A 17100-nucleotide genomic window follows, 5' to 3' on the forward strand; every position below is an offset into this window, starting at 1 on the left:
GTGGCTCACCTACCAATACAGAATGAACACGTGTTAAAGATTTCAAATTCATTATGAATGAAGGGATCAGGATCACGGATTCCTAGTTCCAAACTAGTTCCAAAGAGAATAGATAATCAGAGGTTATTACAGGCATTTGATAAAGATGGACTAAGATGTCTAGGTTAGATACAAAAGAGGTTAATATCCCACAGGGCCCAGACAATCAGCCCAAGGTTCCATGGTGTAGTGGTTATCACATCTGCTTTACACGCAGAAGATCCTGGGCTCGATTCCCAGTGGAACCACAAAGTTGCTTTTATTTTCATTCAAACAATCACCTTAGGGATTATCTTTTCTACTAGACAGAAGACTGTTGCATCTCTATTGGATGAAAATCAACATTGTCTATCTTTGCTACTAGATGGTGAATCTAATGGGAGCAAAGATCATGTCCTTTATTTTGCTCAAATTAATTAATCTTACAAAGAAACGTTGTCATATCCATAAATGGGGAACCAGTATTACTTTCCATCAAGCAGGGTAACACCCTGAAGTTAGCACAACAGGACAGTGATGTGTTCAACAGAAAGATGCGAGCAAAGCATAAAGGTTTCTTTAGTGTTGGTGAAGCGTACAGTTTCCTAGCCACAGCTCTGCAGAGGAGGCGCCGAGAGCCTCCCTCATGGAAGGACGCACTTTCCTGGCCTTCACGTGCACATCATTGATAATCTCTACTTTCTGAGACACCGGCTAAAGCCAAGGTCCTTTTCCCAGTTGGACCATGCTCTTGTTAAGCTTAGGTTTTAGGTTTGCTTGAGGTCTATTCTGGCAGTCAACATAAAACCATTACAATGAAGATTACTGTCTGCCAAAGGCTCTCAATCTGGAGCTTGCTCTCTGTTAAAAACAGAGATTAGCGAGTGTTAGAGAGGTGTTGAAGACATCTTAGCACCACACAGAGACTTTCCTCATGACGTTAGCAGAGCGACTGACAAAGAATAAAAAGGGATTAACCACCTCACTAAGTGACTCTAATTTTTTTAATAGCACGTTTGTTCTACATCCTGAGAAACACTGGGCTAGAGATCATGTCTAATACTCTCTCATGCTCTAACATTCTTGTTATTATTATCTTAAGAATAGCATTCTAGGGCCCGGCCCGGTAGTGCAAGCGGTTAAGTGCGCGCACTCTGCTGCAGCGGCCCAGGGTTTGCGGGTTCAGATCCCGGGCGCGCACCAATGCACCACTTGGCAAGCCATGCTGTGGCGGTGTCCCATATAAAGTGGAGGAAGATGGGCACAGATGTTAGCCCAGGGCCAGTCTTCCTCAGCAAAAAAAAAAAAAAAGAGGAGGAATGGCAGATGTTAGCACAGGGCTGATCTTCCTCACACACACACACAAAAAAGAATAGCATTCTAGAAGTGAAAGAGAATTCAGTGAGCTTCTAATCTAAGACTTTGGAGAAAAGGTTCAGATATGTGACATAAGGACAGAGATTAGAATTCATGACTCCTAACTATAGTCCAATGGTCCTGCCAGTCTAACTATGGCTTCTCTTAACCAACTTAAGGGTAGCTTTATTTCTTTTCCATTATGTTTTATTTCTGGGTTGATGGGTCTAGTCAGAGTGAGATCGGTTGTGGTAACTGGACTGGATGACATCTGAGAATGCTGGGAGGAATCCCAGTAGGCTGCATCAAAAGCATTCCCACCTCCATCCCTTACTATCTGTGTAATCTCGGATAAATTATTTAACCTCTTTGAACTTCATTTTACTCATCTGTAAAATGGGGACAGTATTCAGGCTTCTCTCACTGCGTTATTGTAAAAATTAAATGAGTAAACAAAAGGCACTAAAAGACTGCCTGGCACACCATCAGCACTGCATACATGCAAGATGCTGTTGTCACTGGCCTGCCTGTGTCTCAGAGGGTTCCATTTCTCCTTCCATTCTCAGCCTACAGCTATTGTTGTTGGTTTTAGAGCTAGCATTCGTACAGTACACCAGACTGGCTTCTTCTCCCCATGTTGGCAGAGGAGCCTAGCAGAGAGAAAAATCTCCAGCTTGCTTGCAGAACAAAAATCCAAATTGATTGTGTTTTTTTAAAGGAAAAGATGACTATTTAAGCAAAGAATCCCAACCAGCATGTGTCTGTGTAGGACAAAGTGACAGCAAATGAGCAAGAACTGGGGAGCGTAGTAGACGCGGAGAGACTGGCTGAAGGCAGTGCAAGCTAGTGAAAGAGGCACGAAGATGGAAAAAGAGATTTTAGCTGAATCAAAAAATAAAGGGAATTTAAAAGTTGTCTTGGGATAAAAAAATCTTTGAGGATCACTAATGCATGACTGTAAGACATCCTCAGTCGGAAACACCAAGATTCCTCAAAGAAATGTTCTGAACTGTCCAATCCAGCTCGCGGCATTAGCTAATTTGGATCTTCATGATGGAATCTGCTGATTTTTAAAGAGTGAATTCAGACAGATCTTCTGACGTAAACAGAGGCCCTTTCTCCATTTCAAAAATTTCTTTCAAAAACATTTATGGTATGATTGTTATGTGCCAAACCCTATGGTAGGAGCTTCCCTCAAGGAGTTTATAATTGAATGAGTGAAAAACAGAACACATGAAAAAGCAATAGGAATGTTAAGTACTTTGACAGTGCTGAACACAAGGTATTGTGGTCCGTTTGTTACCACACTATGCCCCTGGAGAAAGAGAAGTGGCCAGATCACAGGGAGAAAAATCCTGACACTCTGTGTGCTGGTCAGATGCCACTTTGCTCAGTTCTGGGCATGCCATTTTAGGAGGGACACCCAGGGAGCAAAGATGATGGTCATGGTAAAGCAAAGTGGCACTGGTGATGCTTCTCCAGGGAAAAAATGAGGAAGGGATTCCTGATATCACCAGGTGGGCAAATCAGCAGTGTATCATGGAGAAATCATGGGGAACAAATGAATTCTTTCTCTAGTATTTTCAAGGTCAACTGAATAGAAATAATGAGGAGGCAGCTTTGAGCACATTATGAGAGTGTAATAAGTCACTTACGTTACTGAGAGTGGATTAGGCTCTATTTTGAGATAGTGAGCTCTTGACTACTGAAGGCATTCAAGTAATTTTTGGATAACCACATATAATGGCTGATAACCAAGTGATCCCTAGATGGGGAACACTTAAGAGTTATTTCTTACTCTAATATTCTGTGAATAGTAGAAAAATTGCAGTGGAATCAAAATGGATATTTTTTTTTTTGGTGAGGAAGATTGGCCTTGAGCTAACATCTGTTGCCAATCTTCCTCTTTTTGCTGAGAAAGTTGGCTCTGAGCCTGAAAGATTTAGACCCAAATTCTAGCCCAGCTCCTTACTAGGTAGGGTGTCATTTCTTGTAAGTACATCCTCAGCCCCTCTAAGTTTAAATTATATTCCCCTTGTTATTCTTCCTCATAGCATTCCTTTTCCCTTCATAGCATTATCACAATTTGTAATCATATCTCTGCCACTCCTGGACAGCTCGGAAAAGGCATGAAACACTCAGAATTGCTCACCCCTGGATACCAACCACCCAGTGTCAGTGACAACGAGCAGCACATTGAAGGTGCTCAGATGTTTGTTGAAATGAATTAAAAAATATAAGTGTCTGCTCTTTGGGTTCCAAGTTTTCCTACAAAGTGGAGATAAAAATGTCTGTCCTTAGAGTTTTGTTTTCTTTCTTTTTTTTTTTTTTTTTTTGCTAAGGAAGATTTGCCCTGAGCTAACATCTGCTGCCAATCTTCCTCTTTTTTTTGTATGTGAGCCACCACCACAGCATGGCCACTAACAGATGAAGGGTGTAGGTCTATGCCTGGGAACCAGGCCTGGGCCACCAAAGCAGAGAGTGCCGAACTTAAGCATTCAGCCACCAGGGCTGGCTGGAGTTTTGCCTTTTAAAGATTGTGTGTGTATGAGTATGTATGCACTTATGATCAGCATACATATGATACTATGTATAAATGTGTTTTGTATGTGTTATTTACACATGATATTTGGATTTCAACTTCTAAATGGTGTGGCACATAGAAAGGCACCATAACAAGAAAGTTATAATTGGTTTATTATTGTTATGGCTTCCCCATTAACCCCCACCATCAATATAGAGGGTGTATCCTGTGTTAGAGAACTGTGGCATCAGGAAGTAGAGATGTGAACTCCAGCTCTGACCCTCAAGGCTCTGTAAATCCGGTTTGAAAATCCAAAACATGAAGAAAAAGGTAATAGTACCAGATGCAGAGATTCCTTTACTCCACAATGTACTGGGCACGGGGGATGCAAAGGTAGACTCTACTTTGAACCTGCCCTCCATAGCACAGAGCCAGGTACAAAAGACGACATGGACAAATAATTACAAGGTGGTGAGGGGAGAACCGAAGAGAGCAAAGTAAAGAATAGAGACTAAGCCAAGAGTATTTGAATCTGACTGGGGAAACCAAGGCAAGTGATACTTGAGTAGAAACTCAGATCAGGGACTTGCAGGAGACAGGGCTGCAATTCAGAACATACAAACATGTATGAATGTACCAGTTTCTACAAGATTGATACTTCCATACCAGTTGGTAACAATCCTTGCCCCATGCCTCACTCCAGCATTCAGCCCTTGCCCATCCAGGCCTCCTGCGGAGCCATGCCCCCCCATAAACCAGTTAGGAAGGGATTCATTCCTGGAACTGCGGGGGTCCTTCAGAACCTTGCTGTGCACCAAGCCTCATTGGTCTTCACCTGAGCCTTGTCTCTCATTGAATATTTTGACTATCACCCCTCCCAGGAGGATTTGGGAGTGGGAAGGGGGAGGAGGAAGGGAAAGCTTGAGGAAGAAAGGAACAACATAAAAGTAAGAGACCATGTGGTTTGAAATTACTGAAGTCCAAAGTGAGAAGGCAAAGCAGAAACAGGTGAGCAGACCTAGGTGCATCAGATGATGAAGGGCAAAATATGACACAAACAGGGCCTTGGCATTACTCTACCAGCATGGAGATCTAGTGCTTTCTAGCTTTGTAGCCAAGGGCAAATCATTGACCACAATTAAGCCTCTACTTCCTCATCTGTATAATAGGGATAATGATAGCACCTCACCTCACTGTGTAGTTGTGGACATCGCCGTGATCCACGAAAAGCAGTAAGTACAGAATCTGGCACAGAGAAAGCTATCACTTCTAGTATTATTGAGTGTCTCTCTTCTCTCTTTTTTTTTTTTTTTTGTGAGGAAGGCTGGCCCTGAGCTAACATCTGTGGCAATCTTCCCTTATTTTGTATATGGGACGCCACCACAGCATGGCTTGATGAGTGGTATTGCAGGTCCCTGCCCAGGATGCAAACCTGCGAATCCTGTGCCCCCGAAGCCAAGCATGCGAACTTAACCACTACGCCACCGGGGCGGCCCCAGGTGTCCCTATTCATGGTGCTTTGTATGCACAATATCAGTCATCCCTCCCCGTCCCTATGCATGATTGATAAAGATGGTAACCACCAGGTAACATAGCACAGAGAGAGTCCACCGTTAGGATGGATGAGTTTCTGACCCTGAGTTTGTGCTGAAGTAATTAGGTCCACTATCACTCTGGGAATCATGGGTGGATAGCTAGGCTGACACAGCTTTGCTGCTATGGCAACATGGGCCTTTTAGATGTCCCTGCCTGATAATTTCACAGGCGATGTTGTAGCTAATAAAAATTGCATGACCCTGAAACCAACCAGAGCACTCTGAGCAAGAAAGAGGCACCACAGCCAGCAAGGTATCAAGAAAACTCAAGACATATGCATAAAAAGTGAACAAAAAGGACAGTTAGCCTTTGATAAGTGGCTGTGAAAATGCCGTAGTAGCCATAAAGGCCATTTCTAAGCCGTGTTTTCTGTATCCCAGTTTGGACTTTGTTTTGCTTCCTTCAGTGGAAAGATGCTAAAAGGTTAATTTTGAAATTAAAAGTAGATGCAACAGTGGGCAGAGAGGAGAGAGTCACGTCCCAGGTTAGTGGGCACAAGGAAGACTTCCTAGAAAAACAGAGGAGAGAGAAGGGAGGGGCTCTGAGGGGCCACATTTCCCAGAAATCTTCTGTTCTGCTTTTTAAATTCACCTCCCCCGCTAGTTATATCATGTAACTTCTTACATGCATCCCATCAGACCTCAGATTTGTGAGAGAAGTCCTCCTTTAAAACCCAGTGATTAATTCATTTGATCCCCCCGATTGCTGTCTGTCTGAGCCAGTCGGATTAAATATTGACGAACACTTTGATTTCGAGTTACATCCAGGCAACACAGTGTTCTCAGAAAATGGTGGTAACAGCCAAAGAGAATGAGCCTTCCAGGTGCTCCTGCATTTGGAGATAACTGGGTCCAAGGCTTCCATCTTTACTGGGATCAAGTTCATTTAAAACACAATGAGATCTCAGCCCTCAATAAAGAATGGCCTCTTTACCCCTGGGAGACAGATTTGATTTAACCTTTAAGGAAACTCACCTTGGCTTTCCTCCCTGTTTATTTATTTTTTTCTATTCACTTCCACATTGTTGGTTAGGAGTAACATGCTACCTATTCTTTTTTCGTATTGGAAGAATGGTGTTCTTGGCTGCACCCGTGGCTGCACACTGGTGCACTGGCTGCACCAGTGATGGGAGGAAATGTCGCGGTAGCTCAGCAGTGGGCATGCGTGAATGGACTTTGGAACCCCAGGCACGGCCATGAGGTAAATGGAGGTCTCTATTCAAACATTTATTTCACCTCTCAGGGACTCTATGCTTGTCTGTGGTCCCTCCTCTCTCTCCACCCTGCCCTGGAGATATAAGACATTTATCTTCCACCTGGATTCTGAGCTTTCTACCTGGGGCAGAATTCCCAGGCCACTCACCAGATAAATCTACCATTCAGCAATTTCTTGGAAAGGATTTGGGTGACTCAGTCTATGAAGAGTACGTGCAGCTCAGCCTGACAGGGATTTGCATTTTTTTATGTTTTATTTCCTTTATAAAATATTTCAGGCAATCAGATTTTTTCAGGTATTGAGAATAATAGAACAAACGTCCATGTACCTATCACCCCATTTAAGAAGTAAAATTTTACAAATGCCACTGAAGCCATTGATAAACTGTTTTTTGATCGCATTTCCCTCCCTGCCTATTAGAGGTAAACGCCATGAAATTTTTGGTTACTTATTATTCCCATGAAGTATTTACAGTTTTACTCTATGTAAATATATATCCCTAAGCAATACATTACATGTTTTTAATTTTATATAATTGCAGCATACTGTATGTATTCTTGTAAACCTTGCATTTCCCCTCAATAGATTTTTGAGACTCCTAATGCATGTAGCTCTAACTCATTCATTTTATTATTATAAATATCCCATTGTGTGTCTATACACACAATGTGTTTGTTTATTCTCTTTATTTTTTGATTGGCATTTAGTTTATACTCAAAATTTACCTATAAAAAATATTGCTACAAAAATTCTGGTACACGCTTCCTTCACACAAAGACAGGAGTTTTACAGTATTTATATCTGGAAATAGAATTGATGGGTCATTGGGCTTGCTTCTTCAGTTTTTTTTCCAGTTTTATTGAGAAATAATTTACATATATCATTGTATAGATTTAAGGTGTACAACATGATAGTTTGATTCACATATATTGTGAAATGATTACAATAGGTTTAGTTGTCAGATACAATAGAAAGAAAAGAAAAAAACTTTCTCCTTGTGATGAGAACATTTAGGATCTGCTCTCTTAACGACTTTCCTATATATCATACAGCAATGTTAACTCTAGTCATCATATTTTATATTACATCCCTAGTACTCATTCATCTCCTAGCTGGAATTTTGTACCTCTTAATCACCTTGCTCCTATACCCTGTCCCTCCATCCAAGATTTGTGTTTTAAAAGAAACAATACTTAAAAGTATGTGACACATAAGACAAACAGGAGAGGATGTTATGGAAGAGATTTCGTCCAGGGAAAGTGTTGAGTGGTAAGTATTGATCAGAAAGGAAATTTAGAGAGGGCATTTGTTGTATTGGATCAAAGAAAAGGTATCATATATAGTTAGCAGGGTTTAAAAAAAAAGTGAAGTTAGTAAATTCAAAAGAAATTGTTAGTCAGGCTTTGCAGACAGAGAGTGCACCCACCACAGAAGGAGAAAGAAGCTGAATAGTGGACTTCTTTGCCTTTGTTTAGCCACAATTATAAAGGAAGCCAAGATATAGTATGAATCTGAGCAAACACAGTGGAGTGTGAAGTCAAGAGTGAATTGGGCCCCTTCACTCATGGTAATGGCTTTCAGAAAATCGCATGCAGAGGAAGGAAGCAGCAATCAGAGGGGCTGCTACACTCCCAGAGGTGGGCTGGGGATTCTCCACAAAGAATGCTCTTTACCAGCCACTTCTTTTCCACTCTCTGATGCTTCTCATGTCCTACATCTGTTAGAGTGCTCCCTATGATGGCGAATGAGCTCTCACAGCCACTTCCCTCCTTGAAACTGTGCACGTGCAGATTTGGCTTCTAACTAGTATCTGAGCACTTTTGTGGTTTTGCCACCAAGCACCTATATGACCACAAGAGCCAGCCACTTAATCTACTTGGACCTCATCTATAAATGAGAGTGTGGGACTAATGTAATGAAAGAACCTTAGAATTCCTTCAATATAGGATATAGGTTGTGTTTGACAAACAGATTCTCCTGTTTAGAAAAGAAACATACTTGAAAACGATAGAAAATATTTGAAAACCAAAGATTTAGAGCAATGGTAACAAACCCTTAAGAGGTCCAAGTAATTCTGCTGCTTAGCCTGAAATTGTCCTTGGCCATAATGATTTCTGATTCATTGGTGATCACATTCCTACAATAATCAGGCTGAACCATATCCCTTGTATGTTGCTGCTATGACAGCATCAAGAGAAGCAAGCACAGGAAGGATTGAGGACCAGCAGCAGTAGACAGCACGAGAGAGAAACCGAGGCTAATGATGAAGGATTGTCTTGATTTTATAAGCTTGTAGGGGAAAGCAGAGGTTTCAGTTCACACTAGCAAGCAATGATGCTAACTGGTAACCTTTTTATATAGCACTTACAGTGTGCCAAACAATGTTCTAAGCACCAGATATATAGAAGCTCATTAAATTCTCACAGCAACCCTATAAAATAGGTATTATTATATTCCCATTTTACAGATGAGGAAACTGAGATACAGATTAGTTAAGTAGCTTGTCCACAATTATGCAGCTATTAAGAGATGGGCCTAGGATTTGAAACCAAGAATTCATGTCTCAATTCAATAGGCATGAGGCAACACTGAGACCATTCACTTCTATATCTCTTGGTAAATATATTACGAGGCCAGAAAAACCTCTCCTGGATGTCAGTTCCTTAAAGATCAAGCTATTGAGCCTTTACACTAAATTCCCAAGAGACACTAGAGAGAATCTGGATTTCTAATTAATCTAAGGGTTGTCACTATGTAGGAAATTAATGAAAAGGGTTCTGGTAAATTCCATTTAACTTTTTCTGATTTTGTAAGTACCTTGGCATAGGAAGTGCTCATAGAGAAAACCATTTTACAAATCAGTTTTATGTTGTATTTATTAATGCTTTTAACCTTTACAAGCGCCATCCTTCAAAGGATTCCTTTTGGACAGAGATGAAAACTGAGGCCAGAAGATTGCAGTAAAGTGACTTATTCAAGCTCCAATGTAAATGATGTCAGAGATGGATCAAAACTCCTATTTCCTGACTTCAGACCCAGGATTTTCAAATGAGACCACATGGCTCCTATATTTCAATCTCTTTCTGTCTCTGTCTCTCTCTCTCCCCTACTTTCAAATAAATTGTATCTTAGCATCTATATAAATCAGGATCTCCACGAGATTTCAAGTGAAGCGTACTTAAATGAAGCAACTGCCTGGAGAGACAGGCATAGGATTAAATAATCATGTCCTATAGATTCCCCTCCTAATGCATCCCAAGCATCTCCATGCCTCCTCTCAGTCTCACTGTTGCTATCTTGACTCACAACTTGATTAATTCACCCCTAGATTGCTGCCTCTAGTTTCCCTGCATCAATTCTTCCCCTTTCCGCAATCTGTGTCCCTCCTACTGGCAATTTTATCTTTCCAAAACTTTGTTTAAAAGTCCAAGTCTTTGTTTAAAATCTTCATGTTTAAAATCTTTGTTTAAAATCTTTCTGTTGTCCTGAGGGTGTGTGTAAATCACTTGGGGTTCATAAGCAAGGCAAATTTCTGCCTCCACTTCCCTGTATACCAGGCAGTCTTCACAGATACTTTAACAGCTGTTAGTCTCATCAACATTCTGAGGAACAGTACACATTTTGGAGAAGTCAGTACAGTGTTACTATTAAGGATATAAGCTTTGGAATGTGATAACATGGGCTTGACTCCCAGCTTTGCTCCCACTAGCTTGGGACAGCTGGAGGGTTGGCTGGAGGATGCATGATCTAGGATGACTTCACTCACATGCCTGGAAGTTGACAGGTGGTTGGCCAAGGGTTGGCTGACTCTCAGCTGGTCCACTTTGGATCTCTGCCATGTAGCCTTCCATCTTCCAGCAGGGCAGCTTGGGCTCATTCATACGGTTCTAGGATCTCAAGCATAACAGGAAAGCAAGGCCTAATGTGCATGTGTGTTTCAACCCTCTGCCTGCATCCCATTTATTAATGTCCCTGGACCAAAGCAAGTTACATGGCGGAGCCAAGATTTGAGGGATGATGAAATAGATTCTAACTCTTGATGGGCAAGGAGGAATCTTGAGCAATCTACCACACATTTGACGTTTCAATCTCCTCACATGAATAATGAAGACGCTAATGTTCATCCCTGAGTCGTAAATCTGCAGTGAGGATTAAATGATATGAAATACATCAAGTGACCAGTACAGTACTTGGCACTTAGAATATACTCAGTAGATATGCTTCACTGCTTAAGTTCAAATATGAATCCTGTGGCAGTTATTAAAACATAGGGGATATTCTTTGACCTTTTGGGGAATCTAAGTTGTCATTGCGTTCTTGCTGTACAGTTTTAGCACATGTGGCTTCTTTCTTTCTTTTCCTGAGTTTATTGCAGAATATTGATGTGCCAGTCTAAGGGATATTACTTGATTTCCAGTGGAGACCAGCTTTAAGCAGCCTAGGAGCAAGGAAAAAAAAAAAAAAACCAGCCTTTACACATGCAGACATTAAAATGGACCACAATAAGTTAAAAAACTATCCCTGGATTGTGATGATGAAAAGTACTTCAGAAAGTCCTTTGGATTTATTGATTTTGTTATAGATTAATTATCTGGATAGGGTTTCTGGTTGAACTCATGAAGCCCACATTTTCATTTAAGTCAATTTATCAGAGTTGTGAGCGGCTACATCTGGCTGTGTTCTAAAGGGTATAAAAGATATCAACCAATTTGTCTTGTTTTAGAATGCAAAGATGTCAACAATTATTCTTCTCTCTGTATTCAGACTCTTCCAATGTGATTTTGCAGTTCATCTTATCAAAAGAGGCAGGGTCCATTTCCCTACTCCTTGAATCTGAGCTGCCCTTATGACTTGCTTTGGCCAATAGAATGCAATAGAAGCAATGTTGTGTGAGTTCTGAGTCTAGATCCCAAGAAGCCTTGCACACTATTGCTCTTGGAATGCTGTAGATTCCATGTGAACAAATCTGATTTCACTTATGAGGAGAAGCAGTCATGTGGAGGAGAAGCACAGCTTACCAGCCAGTAGGTAGCCAGCCCCTGGCAAATGGCCACCAACCACAAGATATGTAAGTGAGGCCATCCCAGATCAGTCAAACCAGCAGTTCAACACGGACACATGAGGGAGCTCAGCTAAGATCAGCCTAGACTGCTGAGACTAGAAGAATTGCCCAGGCAACTTAGTTTTGGGGTGTTTTGTTACACAGCAGAATCTAACTGACATAGAACTGATGGTTACAACCCTCTGCATCCTCTTTGGCAGGCTTCATGAGTAACTTGACACTTCATGTGACCCAGATAACAAAATAGTCTAACTCTTTTTGCACCCCATGTGCCTTGGTAGATGGTGGATTAAAACCTTTGCTAGAAAATTCTGCCATCTTTCTGTCACAAGCATGGGAGAGGGCGTTTCTCCCCACTCTCCTCCTTTCCCACATATTATACATCCATGTACTCAATACATAGATGTTTCCCATCTGTGGACATTCCATGGAATGTTTCTCTGTGGCCAATGTGGTATAAAGGAAATGGCATAATTTTCAGAGTCACACCAACCTAGGCTTTACCTGAGCTCTGATATTATTTGTTGTGTGATCTGAGAAAATTATCCAACCTCTTTGAGGCTCAGTTTTTTCAACTGCAAATGAGAATAATAATTTTTATTTTTTTGCCTAATTAAAATGCAACTTAAGGTTAGTATGTTAAAACACAATATTTATGAGGTGGTTTAAAGTCTGTTTCGGGGCTGTCCCCGTGGTGGAGCGGTTAAGCGCGAGCGCTCCACTGCTGGCGGCCTGGGTTTTGATCCCGGGCGAGCACCGAGGCACTGCTTGTGATGCCATGCTGTGGCGGCCTCCCACATAAAGTGGAGGAAGATGGGCACAGATGTTAGCCCAGGGCCAGTCTTCCTCAGCAAAAAGAGGAGGATTGGCATGGATGTTAGCTCAGGGATGATCTTCCTCACAAAAAACAATACGAATAAAAAAATAAAATCTATCTCAAGTTTTTTCACACTCCTCCCATTAAGAAGTGTAATCTACGTCCCATTCCTTTGAATCCGGCCAGGCTCTGTGCCTGCTTTGACCAATAGAATGCAGGTGGAAGTGACACTGTACCAGCTTTCAGGCCCAGATGTTAAGAGATTAGCAGCTTCAACTTCCTGTCCATTGGCTTCCACTTCCTGTCTGTTGGAGCTCTCACTCTCAGAGCCCTGAATCACCAAAACTACCCTAAGACCACTAAGGTAAGCAGTCTGACTACCTTGCTGAAGAGCATACCTGGAGAGGCCAAGAGACTACACAGAGAGGGAGGGGGGCACAGTTGAGCTCAACCTTTCAGACATCCCCACTGACGAACTCTGCATGGGAGAAAGCCATCCTGGACCTTCCACACCAGCCCAGCCACCTGCTAAATACCAAGAAGGACTCCAGGCGACATCACATGGAGCAGAAAAATTAGCCAGAGGAACCCTGCTCGAATTCCTGACGCCAGAGTCATCAGATATAATAAGACTGCTATTGTTTTGAGCCACTCAGCTTTGAGATAGTCAAGAACAATTACACATGGTAGGCACTCAGGGAACAGGGTGACTGGGACTGAGGGGTTTTCTGGGATGTGAGACTTTCAGTGTTCAAACTGGAAAGTCATCCTTAATGCATACTGAAGATTATCACTGTTATTTTGTACTAAAGCAAAAATGAGAAATGTCATGGTAATTTCATTTCTAGCAAAACTACCCCAAGGCCACTAAGGAATTTCATACCCTCGAGGAAGGTGGAAAACATTTCTGGATGGAAACACTGCATCACACTGTGTTTTACAGAAGAAAATCAGTTCTAGTTGATCGTTCTTATCTGTGGGGCACCTTTTTATTAAGAAAGGCTTTTTTTAGAACCCTCATATATGAATAAGAAAACAGCAACGTGAGCCCCAATGGCATTTCAAACTTAAGCTCCAACGAAAGCATTTTTATTAAACTTTTGAAATAACTTTAATTGTCAGAGCAAATGATAGATATACCCTATGTCTTGCTGAAATTAGTATCTTTTGCGATTGTTACTCGGGAAAGACTTTAAAAATCTATATAACTACTACCTTAATTTTTTTCCTAAATATAAATCGTAAATTTATTCATATTCTGAAATATTCATATTGTGAAATTCATATTGTGAATTTATTCATATTGTGAAGTTTAAATTGCATTTTTTTTCCTAATGGCAAAAATAATGATCTGTGTTGAAAGTTTAGAAAATATAGAAAAGAACGACAATGTAAAAATATTTTTATAGAATAAAGGCATTTCCCCTCTAATTGTTCTTTGGTTATCACAACAAAAAAAAAAAAGAAAAGAAAAATAAACGAAAAAAGGTATCTGCATTGCCAATGATATCAGGAGTTCTTAACAACTTGAAAAAAGGAAAAATAAAATAAAAATTGGCCAGTAGAATGATACTTGGGCAAAATCTAAAGGGGATAAAAGACACCAGTATGTGCCCCTCCCTGCACAGCCCCACACAAAAGCTAGGTTTCTATAGACACAAGAGAGAGGTTCCCAAAATATGTACCAGCATCTTTGACTGGAAGATGGAAGGCCAAGGTTGTGAGTGGTCCATCGGCAGAGGGCCTCCCAGTCCACTAGGTTCCACATTGCCCAATGGCAAGGGCCCAGGGGCTGAAGGGGAAACCCTTCTTCATAGCAGAAGTCCTGGGTGAAAGTACACAAATACTTTTTTTTTTTATGAGGAAGATTGGCCCTGAGCTAACATCTGCCAATCTTCCTCTTTTTTGCTGATGAAGACTAGCCCTGGGCTCACATCTGTGCCCTTCTTCCTCCACTTTATATGGGATGCCGCCACAGCACGGCTTGCCAAGCGGTGCGTTGGTGCGCGCCCAGGATCCAAACCGGCGAACCCGGGGCAGCCGCAGCGGAGTGTGTGCACTTAACCTCTTGTGCCACTGGGCCGGCCCCCAACAAATACTTTTAACATTGTTGATTCCTACTGTCAAATTGCTTCCCAGAGGGTTTGTAGCAATATATATTTCCACTAGTTATATTTGATGGATTGCATTTAGTATTATCATTCTTTAAATTTGCCGATTAGGGCAAAAGATATGGCATTGTTCTTTTTTACAGTTTTTAAAATTAGTAATAGATTTAATTCATTATCCACATTTATTAGACAGTGATACAATTATTTTTCTTTTTTGATTGACCTATTTATAATCTGTACTTATTTTGGTTTTAGGTGTGTCAGTTAACATTTTTTATGTTTATTCATATGCTATTTATTAAAACTTATTTCCAGGTTGCATTTTTTCACAATAGTTTTATTTATTTATATTTATAAGCCCTGATTGCTCATTCTTTTGGGTGACTGGAGAATGTGTCAGAGTAGTGAACTGGTATGATTTCCAGAATTTTAAGGGATTCTTCAGTCTAGGCTAGGCCTCAGTTCGAATGTGCAACAGGTGTCTATTAATGTCAAACAAAAAACCTCTCTTGGAATTACTATTTTTCTATTCAATCCTATTATTTCAGATTGCATGTTTCCGACCAGTGTAATTATAAAGACACTGCCTTTTTTCTCTGTTACTTTGTGAAAGTCTCTCACACTGTCTCAGCAACCATTAGAGTCAGTGCTGTGATGCTGCAATGCACCCCTGATGTGACTGCATGGACAACTGCGATGCTGCAATGCACCCCTGATGTGACTGCATGGACGCTGTGCTTGCTTTCGCTCTGACTGCAGTCTTTCTTTCTCCTTTTGTGGATGCACATTCTAAATGCCACAAAGGAGGGTGCAGGATTTTGGGACTGAGGAGCCCCTACTGAGGATAGATTGGATGTAAGGCTTTTGTGAGACTCAAGCTGGTGTCCGGCTTTATCTCCCTTGAGTCCAGAGCTGCACATAAATATCATCCAGTGTTCCCAAGAAACAGTTGGCCCAGCTTGCCTGACCCTGGCGGAGTCTGGTGAAACTGAACCCGCCCGTGGTTGCTAGAGAATTGCCTGCTTTCCCACCTGAATTCCCCACCCTCAGCTGGTAGGGTTTTAGGGTGGGTATGTATTTCAGTTTGTCAAAAAGAGATCAGTTCCTGTGCTGAAAGGCAAGCCTGGGGCAGTGTTTGACAGAGCCGGGGACACCAGGAGGGACAATTACTGTGTAAGTGGTTCTCACGCTGGGCCTGGCATTGGGTGCCAGCTCGCACATTAACTCCTTTGACAGTATTTTCGCCAGTTTACTCAACATTCTCAAGGGATGGCTTTGTCGATTGTTTCTCTGGCTGCTGTTTTGACAGTCGATAGCCCCTTGATGCCAGCTTAGGCTGTCTAATAAGAAAGAGACCAACGTGAAATTTTAAACCCAACAACTGCTGGTCATGGTCTGGGGTGGCTCCAGCTCTGTTTTCTCCCTTTTTGCCCTCTCCTGAACGGGAATGGGCTTTTATCAAATGCACGTCTTGCCTCACTCTCCCAGGCTTTGGGGAAGAGGGATCATGCATTCATGCATTAGCGTGGGTGGGTCAGAATCGGGGGAGTGTTGAAAGTTCCAGCGGAAACTGACCGGATGCTAAACCCAAATGTACACAGATAGAATTTACGATGTTAAGGTGATTCCAGACAAATGCCTATGTTTGGGATATTTTCTGTGTCAATTTCCAGTGAGCAGCAATGATAGACTGGACAAGAATCAAGCTCTGACCTAAACAACATGGTTTTTTAGGGGAGAGGGGAGATTTATGAACAGAATCTGTGTCCTATAGCCTCATCAATAAGACATACGTCCCAGCTCTATGTTATATGTAAACAGTTGCAAAAGAAAGAAACAGTAATAGGAATCGCTTTCTTCTCTAAATCCCCTAGTTAGGCAACTATCATGGCATTCCAGCAAAAGCACTTTCCTGGCACCCCTCTAGTGCCCACCTACCAAAGTGTAAATAGGGATGGGATGCTCTTTTTGAGAACAAATCTACAGTCTGAAAGCAGCTACCTTGATATTGTCATGATCTTTCTAGATTGCTCATGTTGCAAGTTCTCAATCCAATCTGTAATTTTAACCTATTAAATCTATTTCCATTTTAGCTGCTGCACTAAGCACCATTTTGAATTTTACCAATGGAAACAACTTGGAAGAAATAAGATGTTGGATTTTTTTTTCATTGACTCTTTAGCCCAAATTAAAGTACAAAAAATTGAATAAATTTTTACTTAAAAAAATGTTTTTGCTGTTTCAAAATCAAATGTAGTGATTTTCCGTGCCTTTAATTAATAATGTAATTTCTTAAAAGATTTCTAACTCGGTTCTATAGAACTGTTAGTTTAGAAAGTTAATACAAATTAATGTGGACATTTTCGTATATGATTACCAAATATTTCAGGGCTTCTCATCG

General features: G+C 41.3%; 1 non-coding gene across 1 annotated transcript; it reads left to right on the forward strand.

The window, feature by feature from the left end:
* The first annotated feature begins 214 nt into the window (after positions 1 to 214).
* TRNAV-UAC (transfer RNA valine (anticodon UAC)) lies at positions 215 to 287 on the forward strand. The gene has a single exon. It is a non-coding gene; the product is annotated as a tRNA-Val (tRNA).
* Positions 288 to 17100: the final 16813 nt, after the last annotated feature.

Source organism: Ceratotherium simum, chromosome 21, assembly GCF_057802395.1.
Source record: "Ceratotherium simum simum isolate JZ-2026a chromosome 21, ASM5780239v1, whole genome shotgun sequence".
Taxonomy (NCBI): Eukaryota; Metazoa; Chordata; class Mammalia; order Perissodactyla; family Rhinocerotidae; genus Ceratotherium; species Ceratotherium simum.